The 16,733-nt window shown below is 47.4% G+C and overlaps 1 protein-coding gene across 4 annotated transcripts in view; it reads left to right on the top strand.

The window, feature by feature from the left end:
- Nucleotides 1–16,733, top strand: part of CBFB (core-binding factor subunit beta) — a 121,741-nt gene that overhangs the window by 94,186 nt on the left and 10,822 nt on the right. The window lies entirely within an intron of this gene.

The following is a 16,733-nucleotide window of genomic DNA, read 5'->3' on the forward strand; positions in this document are numbered from 1 at the left end:
TTACTATCCTGGCAAAAAGCTCTGCTCACACAGATCATTTGCATGCATATTTTTGTATGGGTCATAAATCTATACTGCTAATTTCAATGGCTTTTAAAAAATACCTTGCAAAACAATCTGTTCTAAAAAGTAGTACAGTGCCGTAGGAGAATCTGGAAGTTGAAAGGCCAGGCAGAGAGAGATTTTACAGCCTGGTGCATTGACCGTTCAGCTGTGAGATGAAAGCTCTAAGTTCCTGTTCCAGCTCCAGTGATTTGCTATTCCCAAATGTTCAAAAATCATGAGACTATATACAAATATAAGATTTGGTGTTTGTTTTTATTTGCCTTCTTTTTGAGCCTTTAGAATACATTGAGGGTCACATTTTGAAGCTTTGTCTATAGTCATGAGGGCTAGAAACTTACTTTTTCCTTAAGAATGAAGGCTGAAAACACTGCATATCCACTTGACTCTAAGATCTGGGGCTTTAAGGAAAACCAGTATCATGAGACTTCTGACAAAATTATGAGAGCTGGCAACACTGTAGAACAGCTTTAGTGGGGGACTCTGAGAGAGTCCATAAGAATATCCCATCACTTGGTGATCAGGGCACTTGCTTAGGATGCAGGAGACCCGGCTTCAAATCCCTCCCCACATCAGGTAGAGGGGGGAATTGAGCCCTGTGTCCTCCCACATTACAGGTGAATTTTCTAACCACTGGGTGAAAGCTTATAGTGGGACATCCTCCTCATGTTGGCTATTTTGTGAATCTACCCGTTTAAAAATAATGTTTTGGCTTGAACAATTTTTTTCAGAACTTTCGCAACCCATTCAACCAGAACCACACACCTTTTTTAACTGCCAGTGAACCCAAAAAAACATTATTTGCTTAATTTTAGCAAGGATACACAGTGTTGTTCATATGTAAAGCTGTTAAATTCCTGCTTTGTGATCATCTCAGTGCATCCTCAACTATGAAGTGCACTTTGGTACAATTAGCCTACAGTTTGGATGTTGTACTGTACATAGATGACCCACTGGCAAGTTATCTGCAGGATGAGATAAGGGATTTATCTGCAGGATATTAAGGGAATGTGAATTGGATAAATGAACTGTAAGATTGATAGAAAGCTGGCTACACCAGGGTTTCCCAAACTTTTTATTTGGGTTGGAACCTGGTTTTTTTTCAGTACAGTTTTTTGCAGCCCAAAAATATAAACGCATATTAAAAAAAATGAAAAATGAATAAATTTTCACTATTTCACACAGCTGCATCCTCCACCGAGCCCGGGCCGGAGTTGGGGGACCCAGCGCCACACTGGCACTCCAAGAGGCAGGAGTAGGAACAGATTGGGGGTAGGGTATCTGGCTAGGAGGGAGGTTCCAAGGAGGGGACTTGGGTAGGTGTTGGACCTCCCTGGTCTGGCACCCTCTAGACCTGACTGGTCCCAGAAGAGGGATTTTTTTAGACCAGGGGAGGTCATTTTAGGGCTCCTGTTTTCCCCCCCTCCCTAGGCGTCTTTGCACTTCCCTCCCCTGCAACCCAACTGAGCTGCCCACCCCTGCTGGTTCCCTGCACCTCCCCCAAAACCATCCCCCACAATCCAAGGGAGTGCAGCATCAGTTCCCTGCAGCCCCTCACAGCCTAGCTGAGCTGCCCTTCTGTTCCCTATGCCTTCCCTCAACCACCTCACCCCAGCTGAGCCCTGCACTGGTTCCCTGCATTCCTCCCCCACAGCACAGCTAAGCACCATTTCCCTGCACCTCCCCCCAAGCCCGGCAGAACTGCTGAGCCCAGCTCTGATTTCCTGCCCCTCCCTCCCCTTGAGTGTAACCCTGGTTCCCCGGCACCTCCCTCCTCCTGCAACCAAAATGAGCCCTGGGCTCCACACCTCCTCCCCTCAGCCCAGCACCCCGTATCTCCGCACTCCCGCAGCCCAGCTCAGCCCAGCACCCCACACCTCTTCACTCTCCCAGCCCAGCTGAGCTCTGTTTCCCTGCACCTCTCCCCCAAACTGTGCAGACATGCTGAGCCCAGTGCTGATTCCCTGCCCCTCCCTCCCTCCCCTTGAGTCCAGCGCCAGATTCCCGGCACCCCCCTCCTCCTGCAGCCCAGGTGAGACCTGCGCCCCACACCTCTTCCCCCCATCCCCCGCAGTCCAGCCCAGCGCCCCTGCCCTCCCCCTGCTCCCCCCTCGCTAAGCCTCTGCTGGGAGCCCGGAACACCCAGCTGCATCCTCAGCTCAGCCCGGCCCAGGGCTTGGGGGAACCAGCGCTGCACAGGCACTCCGGGGGCCTGGAACACCCCGGCAGCCATGCTGATGCCCGGTTCTTTTTTCCTGTGGACCAGTACCGGGCCGCAGCCTATAGTTTGGGAAGCGCTGGTCTATCCTATTTTTATGTGCAGGCAATGTATTTAATTTAACTCGTGAGTTTTACTGCTTTTATTACTGTAAATTATTTGCAGCCTAAATGTAAAATCCAAGAAAATGAGTGTTGGGAAATGTCATGTCATTGTAATTAATGAAGTATCACTAACTTTTCCACAGTTGTTAATCTCATCTCTTATTGTGGATCTTAGTCCTTTATATTGGTTCTCCATTTGACCAATGACTATTTGAGATGTACTTGTGAGGTATAAATAAGTCACTGCACAGCTTGAAACTACTTGGGCTAACCTTTTAAAAACATTTTTGAAACTAATATAACAGATTTCCATAACCTCCCCCTCACACATTTCCAAGTCAGAAAAGTTAACTGTCAGCTACCACAGAGCCTTCAATGGAAATCTTGGAGCAGATAGACATGCTTTTAAATCCCTTTCTGATCAGCATCAAAATGACAAATCCAAACATTTGCGTGTTAGAAACGGGGAAAAGGAAATTTCAATGACAAAGGTGAGAATATTCTTGTTGGAACCTGATCCAAAGTCCACTAAAGTCAATGTCAGTCTTTTGATCAGGTCCTGTCTGAGTTCTGGGTATGAGTCCAGAGCTACATATAGCCTGCAAGCTTCTTTTGGAAAGAGAGCATCCACACACAAAAGGCCCAATGAAAAGCAATTTGAAATTTTGAAATAGAGCATCCACACTGATTGGATGCTGTCCTGCATGTAAGGCCACCCGGAACCACTTCAGGCAGCGCATTAGGTCAGCAGTTGCTTCCGGGTGCTGCTGCCTAAGGCTTAGATGCGTGCTTAAAGGGACCGTTTCACAGCTTCTGCTGCGTGCTCACCTCTCTCTCCAAGGGACAGCAAAGCATTTGGCCTCGTGCCATGGCTTATGAAGCCCTGGTTGCCCTGCTTCGGGACACAACAGTATGCCCTGGCATGGAGCCGGAGCTGCCTCTGGGCATGCGATGGCCCCACACTGCTGTGCTGCAGTTCCTGCAGCAGTTTGTGCAGGCTGCTTTCACAGTCCTGCAAGAGCTCAACTCTGAGCTCATCATTGAGACCCTCTGCCTGTGTGCGGGAGCAAGGCTCTTGCTACTGCACTGCACAGTGGAGAGAAGGCTCTAGAGGCTGGACACCGGTTCTGACTGGTGGAACTGGCTGGTTATGGAATGGTGGGACAGCCAATAGTGGCTCCATAACTTCCGCGTGAGGAAGGCCACCTTCACGGAGCTGTGTGCCTGGCTCACTCCTGCCCTCCAAATGATATGACATCCAGATGCGACCAGCCATCCCCTTGGAGAAGCGGGTCGCCATTGCTGTCTGAACTTTCGCCACCCCAGACAGCTACCAGTCTGTGGGTAACTAGTTTGGCATGGGAAAGTCCACCATCAGGGCCTTCCTCCTGGAGGTAAGGCACTCTCGGGCTGTAGTCACTGGAGGGATGGGGGGCGGAATACTGGAAAGGGGGACCCTAGGGAAAGGAGAGGTTGGGGGTTGGGGCGGGAAGCCCCATTCCAGGGAGGGTTCTGCAGTCCCTCCCTCACACAGCCCTGCAGAGTGTGGCCTCATTGGGAATGGCTCCTATGGTGTTTGTGGGGGGGTAAAAGGAGGGCAGGGACCACCCAAGGGCTCAGATATCCTCTTTCAGTCTCTGTTTTGTGTGTTACTTTGTCTCCTGCAGGTGGTAAGGGCCATCAACTCCATCCTGCTGCACAGGGTCATCTGGCTGGGAGACCTGGGACCCCATGGAAGCTGGATTTGCTGCCCTGGGCTTCCACAACTGTGGGGGAGCCATAGATGGAACCCACATCCCCTCTGGGCCCCAGAACAGTGAGCCATCAAGTACATCAATAGGAAGGGCTGTTTTTCAATGGTCCTGTAGGCCCTGGTCGACCACCGCTGATAATCTACAGACATTTTTGTTGGGTGGTCAGGGAAGGGTGCACGATACCTGCATTTTCAGAAACTTCAGCCTATACCAGAAGCTGGAGGATGGTATATTCTCTTAGCATGACTTCAAGGTCAGGGATGTGCAGATGCCTCTGTGCATTGTGGGGGATGTGGCCTACCCCCTCGTGCCATGGCTTATGAAGCCCTATACCAGCCATCTGGACCCGAGCACGGACCATTTAAATGCCCGCCTGGGCACGGCCCACATCCTGGCTGAATGCGCCTTCAGGCTCTTGAATGCAATGTTCAGGTGCCTCCTGATCCATCTGGATGTGGGGGAGCATAACATCCCCCACGTGGTCTTGGCCTGTTGTGTTCTCCACAGTATTGTGGAGAGCAGGGGGGGAGGCCTTCTTTCTGGGATGGGGGGTAGAGGCCAGCTGGGAGAGACAGGCCTTGGAGCAGCTGCAATCTGCCAGGCCCATCAAGTGGGGGTGTGCATCTGGGAGGTCTCGAGGGAGAGTTTATCTGAAGGACCCCAATAACTCTCCCCACTAGGGGCCTGCCTTGCCCCTCTCTGCCTTTCCCACAACAACCCCCTCTTCCCTGTACAGTCAATAAAACAACAGTTGTGTGTTCAAAAACAGATTCATTGTATTTCTTTTATGAAAGAAACTGGGGAGGAGAGGGGCTGAAAACCTGGATTGGAGGAAGCAGGAGGGGGGCTCAGAGCTGGGGCTAAGAGTGGCGTGTGGTGCAGCTGGAAATTCCACCATGTGTCGGGATCATGGAGACCTTGGTGGGTGGGGGCAGGGACAACAGGGGGCTAGGCAGGAGAGGGGGTTGGAGTGGGGGCAGGCACGGTCAGTCATCCATACAGAGACTGTCCCTAAGGCTTTGCCAGAGGACGGTGATGTCCTAGGAGCAAGGCCATGTAGGACCTGGACGCAAGCCCTGCCTCAAAGGGCCCCTGAGGTGCTGAGAGGACTATGGTTTCTGCCCCTCCTCCTCATCCCACAGACAAGCAGGCAAGAGAAGCATCCAGCCACACAGGTATCCCATGGGTGGGAGGGGTCTGGAGCAGCCCGGCCTTCCATTGGGGCTGCGCACACACCTGCGCCTGGCAGTCCTGACCCTGGGAACAGGTAGTGCCTCCAGTGGGCAGGCATGCCTATGTGCCATGTGCGGCACTCCTCAGTCTGTGTGTGCATTTGTGCGTCCTTGTCCCCAGCCTCCTTTCAGCAGTGGCTGGTGGTGGGAGGGCATCCCCCTGCTGGGGGTCAGATGTGTGTGTGGCCTCCACAGAGCCTGTGAACAAGAGCCTGGGGGTGCTCTGGGGCTGCCTCCTGGGGCTGTGTGGCGTAGACTGGCACTGCACGTGTATCCACATGCACAGACTGCAGCACGAGGGCCAGGCCAAGTGATGATCACACCCGAGACCCTCAGCCCCTGCCTCCCCCGCCCTGTGTGAGTGAACCTAAGAACACTCCCCAGATGATCCCTCCCCGGCAGACATCCAGGCCCTTGGGTACCGGCTCCAGACGGAGGGTGACAGTGCTGGCTGTCTCTTCCTCCTCCTCCTCCTCCAGCTGGTCATCATTCTCCTCCTTGTAGTGTGGGACCCCCGAGCAGGCAACAACAGGCATTTCCAGCCCCGAGTCCACGACCAAGGGTGTGGAAGGGGTTGCCTCGGCCCCCGGGATGTGGTGGAGCTTATTGAAGTAGGGGCGGAAGTGGCGTTCTTCCCCGGAGCGAGAACTGCGCTCCCTGGCCCTGGTGTAGCCTTGGCAGAGCTCCTTCACCTTGCTCTGCACCTGCTCAAGGTTCCTTGGGCAGTGGTCACTAGTAGCCAGAGCCTCGGCCATCTGGCCGTAGATGTCAGTGTTCCTTCATCTGGAGTGGAGACCCTGGAGGGTCTCCTCTTCACCCCAGGCCTCCAGGAGGTCCAGGATCTCCACCCCAGACCAGGACTACGCTTATATTTTTGTGCCCCTGGCAGGCTCCCTGGGAGGGCCAGCGGGCTATCCGGGAGCTTGAGACTTGGCCATTGATGGTGAGGAGTGTGGCAGTGTGAGCCACGTGGTGAGGTGCAGCTCCCGGGGCCGGCTTCCTACCACAAGCCTTGTCCAGGGTGCCTGCAGTTTTAAGAACTACCAGGAGACAGGACCTATAGAGTTGTGTTGAGTGTGGATGGAGTGGCCAGCAGTGCACCTGTGTTATTTCTTGAAGGCCTTTTTTTCAACAGAACTCCCTCTTCTGCATCCACACATGCCTTTTTCAGAAAAGGCATTATTCCTTGTAGAAAGAGGTTTACCGCCGTCGGAAAAACCACTCTGTTTTTTCAACTTTTTATCGAAAACACAGTTGCAGTGGGGACGCAAGTATTGTTTTGCCCTTATTCCGGAAAAACGCTGCAGTGTAGACATACCCCAGGAGAATAACACTTTTAGTGAGCTGAGTAGCATGAGATAATGTCTTGGTTGTTGGAGGCATTTGGCTTCTAATTTCCTGCTTCAGTACACACTTGTGGCATGCGGCTGATGCTGATATTTTTAGTAACTGTCTTCATATTTTAATAATGTGCTTGGTCTCCTTTGCTGCCAGTGGAAACCAAATGCTGCTTTTTCATTCTGTGCTCAGGGAGATCTCAGATGAAAATAGTGAGCTAATGGTTTGTATATGGCAATTAGCTGGAGAGAGGTGAAATGGACTCAAAGGGCATTCTGCCCATCTGCTTAAGCATATAGGTGCAGGGAAAAGCTTTCTTGCAGACTTATTACAGGAAATGAGACTATGTCCATGTGGTATCTACAGATAAAAATCCCAGCATGTGTCAAGTGATGACTTTCAAAGAAAAGAAATGAGGGAGTTGTTTCTTATCTAATATTTCTTCCCCCTTGTATTTGTGAGGAAATTATTTCAGTTCAACCAATATCCTGTGTGCAGTCATCACAGCCATCATGCTGGAAGTGATTTCAATAGATGTGTGCAAGAGCAGACAGTGAAACTTTGGCTTCCTCCACACTGATTCCTCATCCTCCTTCCCAGCCAGCCTTACACTGACACCTTACTGGTCCTGTATTCTGTAGGAGAGCTGTTGAAAGCAAGGCAATTACAGGTGTTTTATCTTTATTCTAACTCCCCATAGTTCAGGGTCATTTCATTAGTATTCTCCCTTGATAGGTAAGCAATGGAACCCACTCCCAGGCTTGTGGCCTCTAGAGATAGTGTCTCTCCTAGGTAGAGTCAGTCACCTTTCCCCTTACTGCCTGGGATAATTCCCTGGCTGCACTGTGATTTTTCCCAGCAAAAGATAGACTTCTCAAAATAGGCCTGCTTCATGTCCTTCCTCAGAGATGGTACATAGTATGATTGCCATAGCTGTACATGGCCACATAACTATCTAAGCAAAATGGTCTATTCTTAAGTAGAAAGCATGACATAGAAAATATATTACAAATAGTAAAAGAATCTAAACATGCTTACCAAAGATCATTGGTCACATTGAGAAGGGCTGTGGGTGATGATTTGGCCTTCCAACTTTCTCTGAGGTATAAACCCTCTTAGACCATAAGTCCTGACTGTTTACTAGGTTGGTTTAAACCCCATCTGTTTATCAAAAAAACATTTTCTTTGTGTCTTGATCCCTGGAGAATGGAGTTTGAACTTGTATAGTCAGACCTTTCCAGGTGGTGGTGTTTCTCTAGATGTTACAAATTGTGTGAATTTGCCTAATTACCCCCTGCTGATCCTTTATTTACTCTTCCAGTGGAAATACACACAGCTCCTGAATAACACACAGAACATTGAGTTCTAATGCAATGGCCTCCAAAAATATTAAACTCAGTAAGGTTTGTCCAGACTCATAGGATTCTGTCCATCTGTCACAACTGGTCAAAGAGAAAGATACTCAAGCTATTGAAAAATGCAGTTATATGCAAATCTGTTGGTGATACAAACTGTCGTTAGTTACATTTGAGATGATAAAACATAGTCTACTGTATTTGTGTAATACCAACAATTTGTTTTAAGGGTGGAATGGTGGATAGTTTACAGAACATACTGTCCATATTGGGTCAACCACTAGTCCATCATTCTAATCTAGCCCAATAGTCTATCCTGATGCTGGCTAATAAAGTTGCCTCAGAGAATGAACAGAACAAAATGATTTTGAACGATCCATTTCCTTACTATCCCATTGCAGCTTTTAGCAGTTAGTGTTTTTGGCAACCGTAGTGTGGGGTTGCATCTCGGGCAATCTTGACCAATAGCAATTGATGGACCTAGCCTCCATTAGTTTATCTAATATACAGTTATACTTTTAGCCTTCACAAAATCCCCTGGCAAGGAGTGCCACAGGGTGTCTGTGCACTGTGTAAAGAAGTAGTTCCTCATGTTTGTTTTAAACTAGTGCCCATTAATTTCATTAGATGATTGCTGGTTCCTGTGTTAGGTGCAAGAGTAAATAATAGGGCTGTCAAATAATGCACGTTAACACCTGCGATTAACGCAGGGCAGAATTAATGCATTAAAAAATTAACATGTTAATCACAGGTGTTTTGCATAGAGCCCAGGACCAGCTGTGCAGCACAGCCCCTTTGAAACACCACTGCAGCGTTTCAAAGGGGCAGCGCAACACGGAGTCCAGGGTCCGCTGGAGTCCTCAGCTGATCCTGGGCTCCGTGCAGTGCTGCCCCTTTTGAAAAGCTATGGTAGCATTTCAAAGGGGGCAGCACTGTGCAGAGCCTGGGATCAGCTGTGCGGCGCTGCCCCTTTGAAACACTGCCACTGCGTTTCAAAGAGGCAGTACTGCGGGGCGTCCAGGATCAGCTATGCTGCACTGCCCTTTTGAAACATCGCCGCGGCATTTCAAGGGGCAGCGCAACGCAGAGCCCAAGATCAGCTGAAACCCCCAGCTGACTCCGGGCGCCATGCAGAGCTGCCCCTTTGAAACGCTATCGGAGCAACGCGGAGTCTGGTGTCAGCTGATTTGCACTACAATACTTCAGTGAGGTGAACTGAAGAGTTTTCTTTTTTACAGTGTAAATGTTTTGTAATAAAAAATAAAGTGAGCACGTTTCAAAGGGGCAGCGCTTTGTACTCTGTGTTGTAATTGAAATCAATATATTTGAAGATGTAGAAAACATACAAAAATATTTAAATAGTATTTTATTAACAGCACGATTAATCGAGATTAATTTTTTAATTGCTTGACATCCCTAGTAAATAATACTTCCTTATTTACTTTCTCCATGCCGCATTATAGATATCTATCAAACCCATCTCCCCTTTACTCATTTCTGTTCTAAACTGGATGGTCCTAGCCAGTGTTCCCTTGGATATTTTACATTCTTGAGTGGGTTGAACTTTCTTTGGGTGACAGAATTTTCCAATATTGAGGTTGTGTGTGGACATGCACCACCAGTACAATAAAAAAACCTAGATATAAATATATATTTTAACCAGTTTGTATATATGGAAGAAGAAGAAAATATTTAAACAAGGGATCGTTAGCAAGGAGCAATCACATAAAAAGAAAATTAACACTAACCTTGGAGTACATGCATTATCATCCTTTCTAACAATGTAAGCTAGTGAGCCCACCAAAATGGGGCAAACTGAAAACCGTTATATAAATAAATCAAAGACATGGCCAGTAAGTAAAAGCATAAAAAACATGCACCAGATATCTACAAAACTTAAAAAAAAAAAAAAAAAAAAAAAAAAAAATGGTGAAATTTCTATGTAAACATCTATGTAAACTTTCAGAGGCGTAGCAGTGTTAGTATGTAACTTTAAAGAAATGTTAGTCTCTACCTTTAAAAACAAGTAGTCTTGTGGCACCTTAGAAGGTAACAAACATTGTTTGAAATGTAATCATGCAAATGGCATGAGCTAGGCCTTTTGCTCCAGTCTTCATTCAGTAAAGCCTGAATCCTTATCTACAAAAGCAGCCTAAATGCTTTACAATACAAAAACACCAAAACAAATGAAGTCAGATCCTGCATTATGATTTGCTAATGCACTCCCTCAGACCTCCTTACTTTTATGCTCAGGATCTGTCTCCCTCCAACCTACATTTTAGCCCAGGTTTTCTAGCATCTCTGGGCAAAAGCTACCTCTTAAACTCATCATGCCAAAATCAAGCTCTTTATCATTCCCTCCTGATACTAGGTGAAAAATACTTGGATCTAGAGCTGCAGAGGATTTGCTGTTATAAGTGTAAGAGTGGAAAGTAGGGTGCTACATTAGTCTTTCACGCCCTCACCCCGCCATCATATTTTTCCTGGCATATTTCAGATCATGTAATTGTGTCACCAGTCAATTGGTAATTAATGCCAACTCCTCACTCTAGACTCAAGAAGAAAAGAATCATAGAACCATAGAGCTGGAAGAGACCTCAGGAGGTCATCAAATCCAGCCCCCTGCTCTAGGCAGGACCAATCCCAACTAAATCAACCCAGCCAGGGCTTTGTCAAGCCGAGACTTAAAAACCTCTAGAGATGGAGACTCCACTACTTCCCTAGGGAACCCATTCCAGTGCTACACCATCCTCCCAGTGAAATAGTTTTTCCTAATATCCAACCTGGACCTCTCCCACCACAACTTGAGACCATTGCTCCTTGTTCTGCCATCCGTCACTACTGTGAACAGCCTTTCTCCAGCCTCTTTGGAACCTCCCTTCAGGAAGTTGAAGGCTGCTATCAAATCCACCCCCCCTCCCCTACTCTTCTGCAGACTAAACAAACCGAAATCCCTCTGTCTCTCCTCACAGGTCATGCGCTCCAGCCCCCTTATCATTTTGGTTGCCATCTGCTGGACGCTCTCCAATGCGTCCACATCCTGTCTATAGTGGGGGCACCAGAACTGGACACAATACTCCGGAGGTGGCCTCACTGGAGCCAAATAGAGGAAAAATTACTTCTTTGGATCTGCTGGCAATGTTCCTCCTAATGCACCCTAATATGCCATAGAAACAGGGAGTGGTAGAAAAATTAGTTCAAAAAGTGAAGATCTTCATCTTCAACTGATGATATAGGAAGTATTTAGTCTGAAAAGATGACTTACCTAAGATGTGGGGGGAAAAGAGGAGGGAGAGGGGGCTTGAAGTTTACATCTTTCCTTACATGGAAAAACTAACCAGCTTCTATATACGTATATATGGATGGAGCCATCGTTCGAAGAATCTCATCTTCTATAGGTGAGCGACGAAACCAATCCTCAATCAGCAAATCTGATTAGAGATTTCACATAGAGACCAGCTGGGTATTTTGTCTTCGGTTTCTCTATGGGATGCTTGATTGTTTCAGCCTCAGGATAACCCCCACGGGTTGATCTCAGTGATTTTTTTACTAATATGTCAATTGAAGTAAACCCACATTCTTTTGTCTAGGACAGGCCTGCGTATCACCTTTACCTAGCTAGGCTGTCTGGTCTTAAACATGTTCTAGTGACATCATGCAATTATATGAATAACTTGTAGGGTACTAGCTTCACAAGTCCTATTTTTGTACAAATATTGCTGAAGTGTGTAGTGTGTGAATTTGGGTGAGGGGGGACTAGGGTCACATGAGTATAATGTGCAGTGATCTTCCAGGTACTGCCTTGAAAGTCAGGATACATGGGATTATTTTATGGCTCTGCAACTGACCTGATGACCTGGACCACTTTGTATCCCTTTATGCCTCAGTTTCCCTCCCACATTTGTCTGTCTGCTCAGACTGTAACCTCTTTAGGCTGGGATTGTGCAGCCCGAAATAACTAACCTTTGTAGCCCAGATCTATGAGGGAAGTTTCACATTTCAGTTCATAGAACAAAATGCTGTTTTTCCAGAAATGGAGCAAAAATCCCCCCTCTCTTCCCACTAAAAATAAAATGATTTGCATCAAAATATAACTCTTCTCCTCTATGCTACCTAGGGATGTGAGCAACTAGTCGAGTATACGATAAGCATAAGTTTATCAGATAGTTGACTGGTCCCTGGACTAGTCGCTTTTCTCCCCGGTTAAAAGCCAGTTCCCCCAACATACTCTCTGTGGGGGACAGGGGAGGCAGAGAGGTAGCAAGAACCAAGTGCGGGCCCGGAATCAGCTGATTCCCGGCTCATGCCCAGTCTCAGACACTGTGCCTGTCGGCTCTTAATACATTTAAAAGGCAGGGCCACAGCAGGTGTAGCTCCTGGGGATGGCTCCCCACTTATCGACTAGTTGATGGAAATTCCATTGACTTGTCAATTAGTTGATCAAATTTAACATCCCTGGTGACACCCGGTGGCAGTGACAATGCTACTGCAAAAGATAGGCAGACTTAAAAACAGAGCAGCTTGAATTCTCTTTCCTGTCCAATGCAGAGTACAGCTTCTTCCCTTTTAAGGCAACTACATCCTACATCCTTGGTCATCCGTCAGCTTCCAGTATAATTTAAGTTGCTTTACAGGCCTTCTTGAGACTTGGGTAAATCCAGACCTGTCAGTCTCCCTCCACTCATCACTGAAGTAGTCACTGTTGTCTCTCCTTATGTCTGATCACTGGGGAGCTGGCAGTATAGCATCTATTCTGGCTCCTGTATGTCTCTGGAATTTCCTTCCTCTGGCTGCTCCATGAGGCTCTGTTGCCTCTTAACAATTATTTTTCCCTATGTAGCATTTTCTTAATGGCAGGGTTTCCAATCAGATGTGCTTTGTGGATTGGCAAGTTGCGTATGACTTAGGGCAGAATGTGTTTAATGATTTTGTGTGTGTGTGTGTTGTTTATTTAACTTTAATTATGCTAGCGGCAGAGAAATGGGAGCCTAAAAAAAATCTTTGCAATACAGTATCTTGTTATCCATCAACTGGCATATTACTTTGTCCACTGCACAGATTTTGACTCAAGGAGCTCAATCTCTTAAAAGTTTAACAAAGAAGGTAATGGATAACTTCACCACAGTTTATAAGCACTTACCTTAGAAATAAAGATTTGCTAAGAGAGGGCTCCTCGGATTAGCAAAGCTGTAACAAGATCCAATGCCTGGAAAATGAAATTAGACGAATTCAGGCAAGAAATAAGGTGTACATTTTTAACAGTGAGATAAATTAACCCCTGGAACAATTTGGCAAGAATCATAATGAATGCTTCATCTCAATTTTGAAATCAAGACTGGATATTTTTTCTGAAAGATCTATTCTAGGAATTATGGGAAAATTCTCTGCTGTGCATTATATGGCGTGTCAGACTACATGAACACAATTGTCCCTTCTGGCCTTAGAATCTATGCACCTGTGATTCATGCAGAGTATCCTGCTAGTGCAATGGCAGAAACCAAGGAAACATTTTCATACTAACTCTTTCTTTTGGGTTTTTCAACCTTTCTGCATGAAATTTCCTCCAAGCTCTGATTCTTCTACCTCAGGTCAGACATGATTTGTTTTCGTTGACAGTTTCCTAAGATTCTACTTTGCATTCCTAAATATGCCATTATTGGTATACGCCTCCCTAACTGAACTGTTTGACAGCATATTCCCACATACAGGGGTGGATATACGGCAGGGCGAGCGGGGCAGCCGCCCCGGACCCTGCGCTTCAAAAAGCCCCGCGCATGCCCCGTGGCAAAGGGGGGCCCCGCAAGATTATGCTGCCCTGGGCCCCGCAAAACGGTCATCTGCCCCTGCCCACATAGAATAGATATCGTCTTTTTAGTTCTGCTTTTGGTTATGTTTCGCAAAAGCATGTTTTGTACGACCACAAGGATGCACTATCAGTTGGATTGTGAAACATTTGACTCACTTCCTTAAGCAGTTTCAATTTAGAGTGATGCTTTTTTCACAGAGGACTCAGAAAATTCATCAACTCTGCAAATGTTGCCTTATGATTAGCAATGGAGCCTAGAATCCAGTCCAGGGTGGTTAACTTGATAACACTTGGTAGAGCTGTTGTTCTTTTCACCTCATCCAAAGTCTAGGCAAACCTCTGGGGCAAACCACGATCTTTATCAGCCATGCTCTATTGAGTCAAGGTACAGTGCAAAGGTGAAGGAGGGGACCCAGGCCCACCCACTACTCTGTGTCTCAACCCAGGGACCCTCAGGCGGCCTGACTGACAGAGGCAGTTGTGTGGAGTGGGGGAAGGCTGATCCCCAAGAACCAGTGTGCATGAGGAGCTGGATTTTAACCGTTAACTGAAGGGGGCTAGAGTGGACAGGGGGCTGCTCCAGTCCTGTGGGGCCCAACCACAGACAGAGGCTGCTCTGGTCCAAGATTAGTGAGTATGCCACATGAGTGGCCCTCCTTTGACTCAGTGGGCCGCATGATTACCAGTGCTGGGCAACAGGCGTGGCCTGAGGTCGGCTGCAGCAGCTGGCATCCCAGGCGGGTGGTGCAATTGGCCCTCCCCTCTCCCCCCCTGCACAGCCATCAATGGTCGTGACGTCATCATCGGGCGCCCGGGCCAGCAGCACTCTAGGCAACTGCCTAATTTGCCTAGGCTCACGGGCCAGCCCTGCTGGGCAACTTGTGGCCTTTGGCCCACTGGGGTTCCAACTGTCTGCCCTTTTCCCCCACGCCGCTGGGTAGCCAGACACAAACCCCATCTTGGTTTCCGCCCCCCCCAGAGAGCAAGAGAAAGGCATTCAAAGCCATTTTTCCTAATTGACCACTTGAGCCCAGTAAGAAGCCTACGTGACCCAAGGGGTATAAAGAGGGGTTTAGTTGCCCACCCCATTTGAGCTCCAATCATCTACACCTGCCTGCAGGTATTGATTGTCTCCCGAGGTCTGTGGGACGCCCAACCTCACCCTGCTTCTTCCCGAGGGATTGAGAGAAAGACACTGGCCACGTCAAGTCTGGAACGCAGGGGTGAGAATATACCTGCTAGGTGTCTATTTGCATGCATTTAATAAGAGCTCAGAGAACCAAAAGGGTTTCATGGTACCTGTACGTGACTTATTAGTGTAATTTCTGTCCTGTCCTTTGTTGTGACTGTGTTATCTGTAACACAGCAGTAGCATTTAACAGCTAAGTTTACCCTGTAACAATAAATTAGTAACTGTTTAAGCTGTGACCTGACTCCTTCAGTTGCTGTAACAGAACCAAGCACAATTTAAAAGAACTTCAGCCGGTCATAAGGGACTCACTGCCCTGACCGTCGGCTGACACGCTGGGACGCTGGAGTCCTGCACTTCCTCCTCCTCTGCTGATTTACACATTTTAACTGTGCTTCTTCCCTCCCTCCCACATCTTGAACAGCTGATTTGTGGCATTTTAATCTCCGTGAGGGAAGGGGAGGAGTAGGGACGGATCACAAATCAGTGGATTCAGGGTGCTATGAAAGTGCACAGGAAGTGTGAGGGGAGGGGGCAGGAGGGGGTACACAGGCCACAGCTGGAACTCCAGGTTGCCCACCACTGTTCTAGAGGCAGCCAGTCTTACGCTGTTCCTACGGCGTGGCAGATAAATTCCTGCAGATTTGCAGGACCTTTTACCAATGAAAGAGCCTTACACAGTAATATCCTTCTTCTCTATGAACAATTACCACATAAGCCAAATACACATGCTAAGCATGCAATGCTCCACTCAGGCAGTCCTGATCAGGCAGGCAAACTTTCCTGTTGGGCAGACACAGTCACTTGTAGATATCAGACTTTTATAATGTAATAATGTCTTGTGTAATGTAGCTTAATGATAGAATAAATAGATATAGTGTAATGGTTAATGTAAGAATAAATGTTAAGTAACTATAACTGCCGGCCACCCTTCTTGGTTTGCAGCGAGGAATGGTCTTTTAGGCTGTTGGTAAATATGCGTGCTACATTATTAATAAATGTGGTGTTTTGCCTTATCACCCTGAAAAAGATCCCATGTAATTCTTTCAAGTAAAACACACTCTTGTCTGGATTATGGTTGCTACACATCAGGCCATGCAAAAATTCTTGGCAGATCTTATCTTAGGCTGAGTCTTGCAGGTGAGTAGTTCTTCTACTATGACTTTGGATCCTCCATTTATATACTCCCAAAACAGCTAGGGCCACACCAAGGCCAAGTTCTGTGTCTCTCATGGGGTGACATTTTGCTCAGTCTAATTCAGTGTTTTGGACCCATAGGCCACAATTTGTAATTTCCCTGTGCTTTGCTTCTGTACCAGCACTTCTCCCAGTGCTACATCCCTGCTAGCCAATTGCAGGAAGAATGGCTCTTCCACCTCTCAATATGCTAGGGCTAGGGCCTGGTCCAACTCCTTTTTCTGGGTCAGCAAGGCTTTGGTTGCTCAGGCCTCCACTCCCATTGTTGCCTTTTCCCATACAGTGGGCAACTTTTGCCAGCAAACATTTCAATACAATCTTTCCAGAAGTTCAGAGTTCCCAAAACAGCTCTTAGGAATGCCATATCAGTAGGGGGCAGGAAGTTTTCCAATCAGTTCCACCCATTGTGCATCTGTGGTTCATCCCTCTTTTCCCAATATGACCCCTAAACACTTTTATCCCTTGCTGTACCATTGG

The sequence above is a fragment of the Pelodiscus sinensis genome, chromosome 12 (assembly GCF_049634645.1).
Source record: "Pelodiscus sinensis isolate JC-2024 chromosome 12, ASM4963464v1, whole genome shotgun sequence".
Lineage (NCBI taxonomy): Eukaryota > Metazoa > Chordata > Testudines > Trionychidae > Pelodiscus > Pelodiscus sinensis.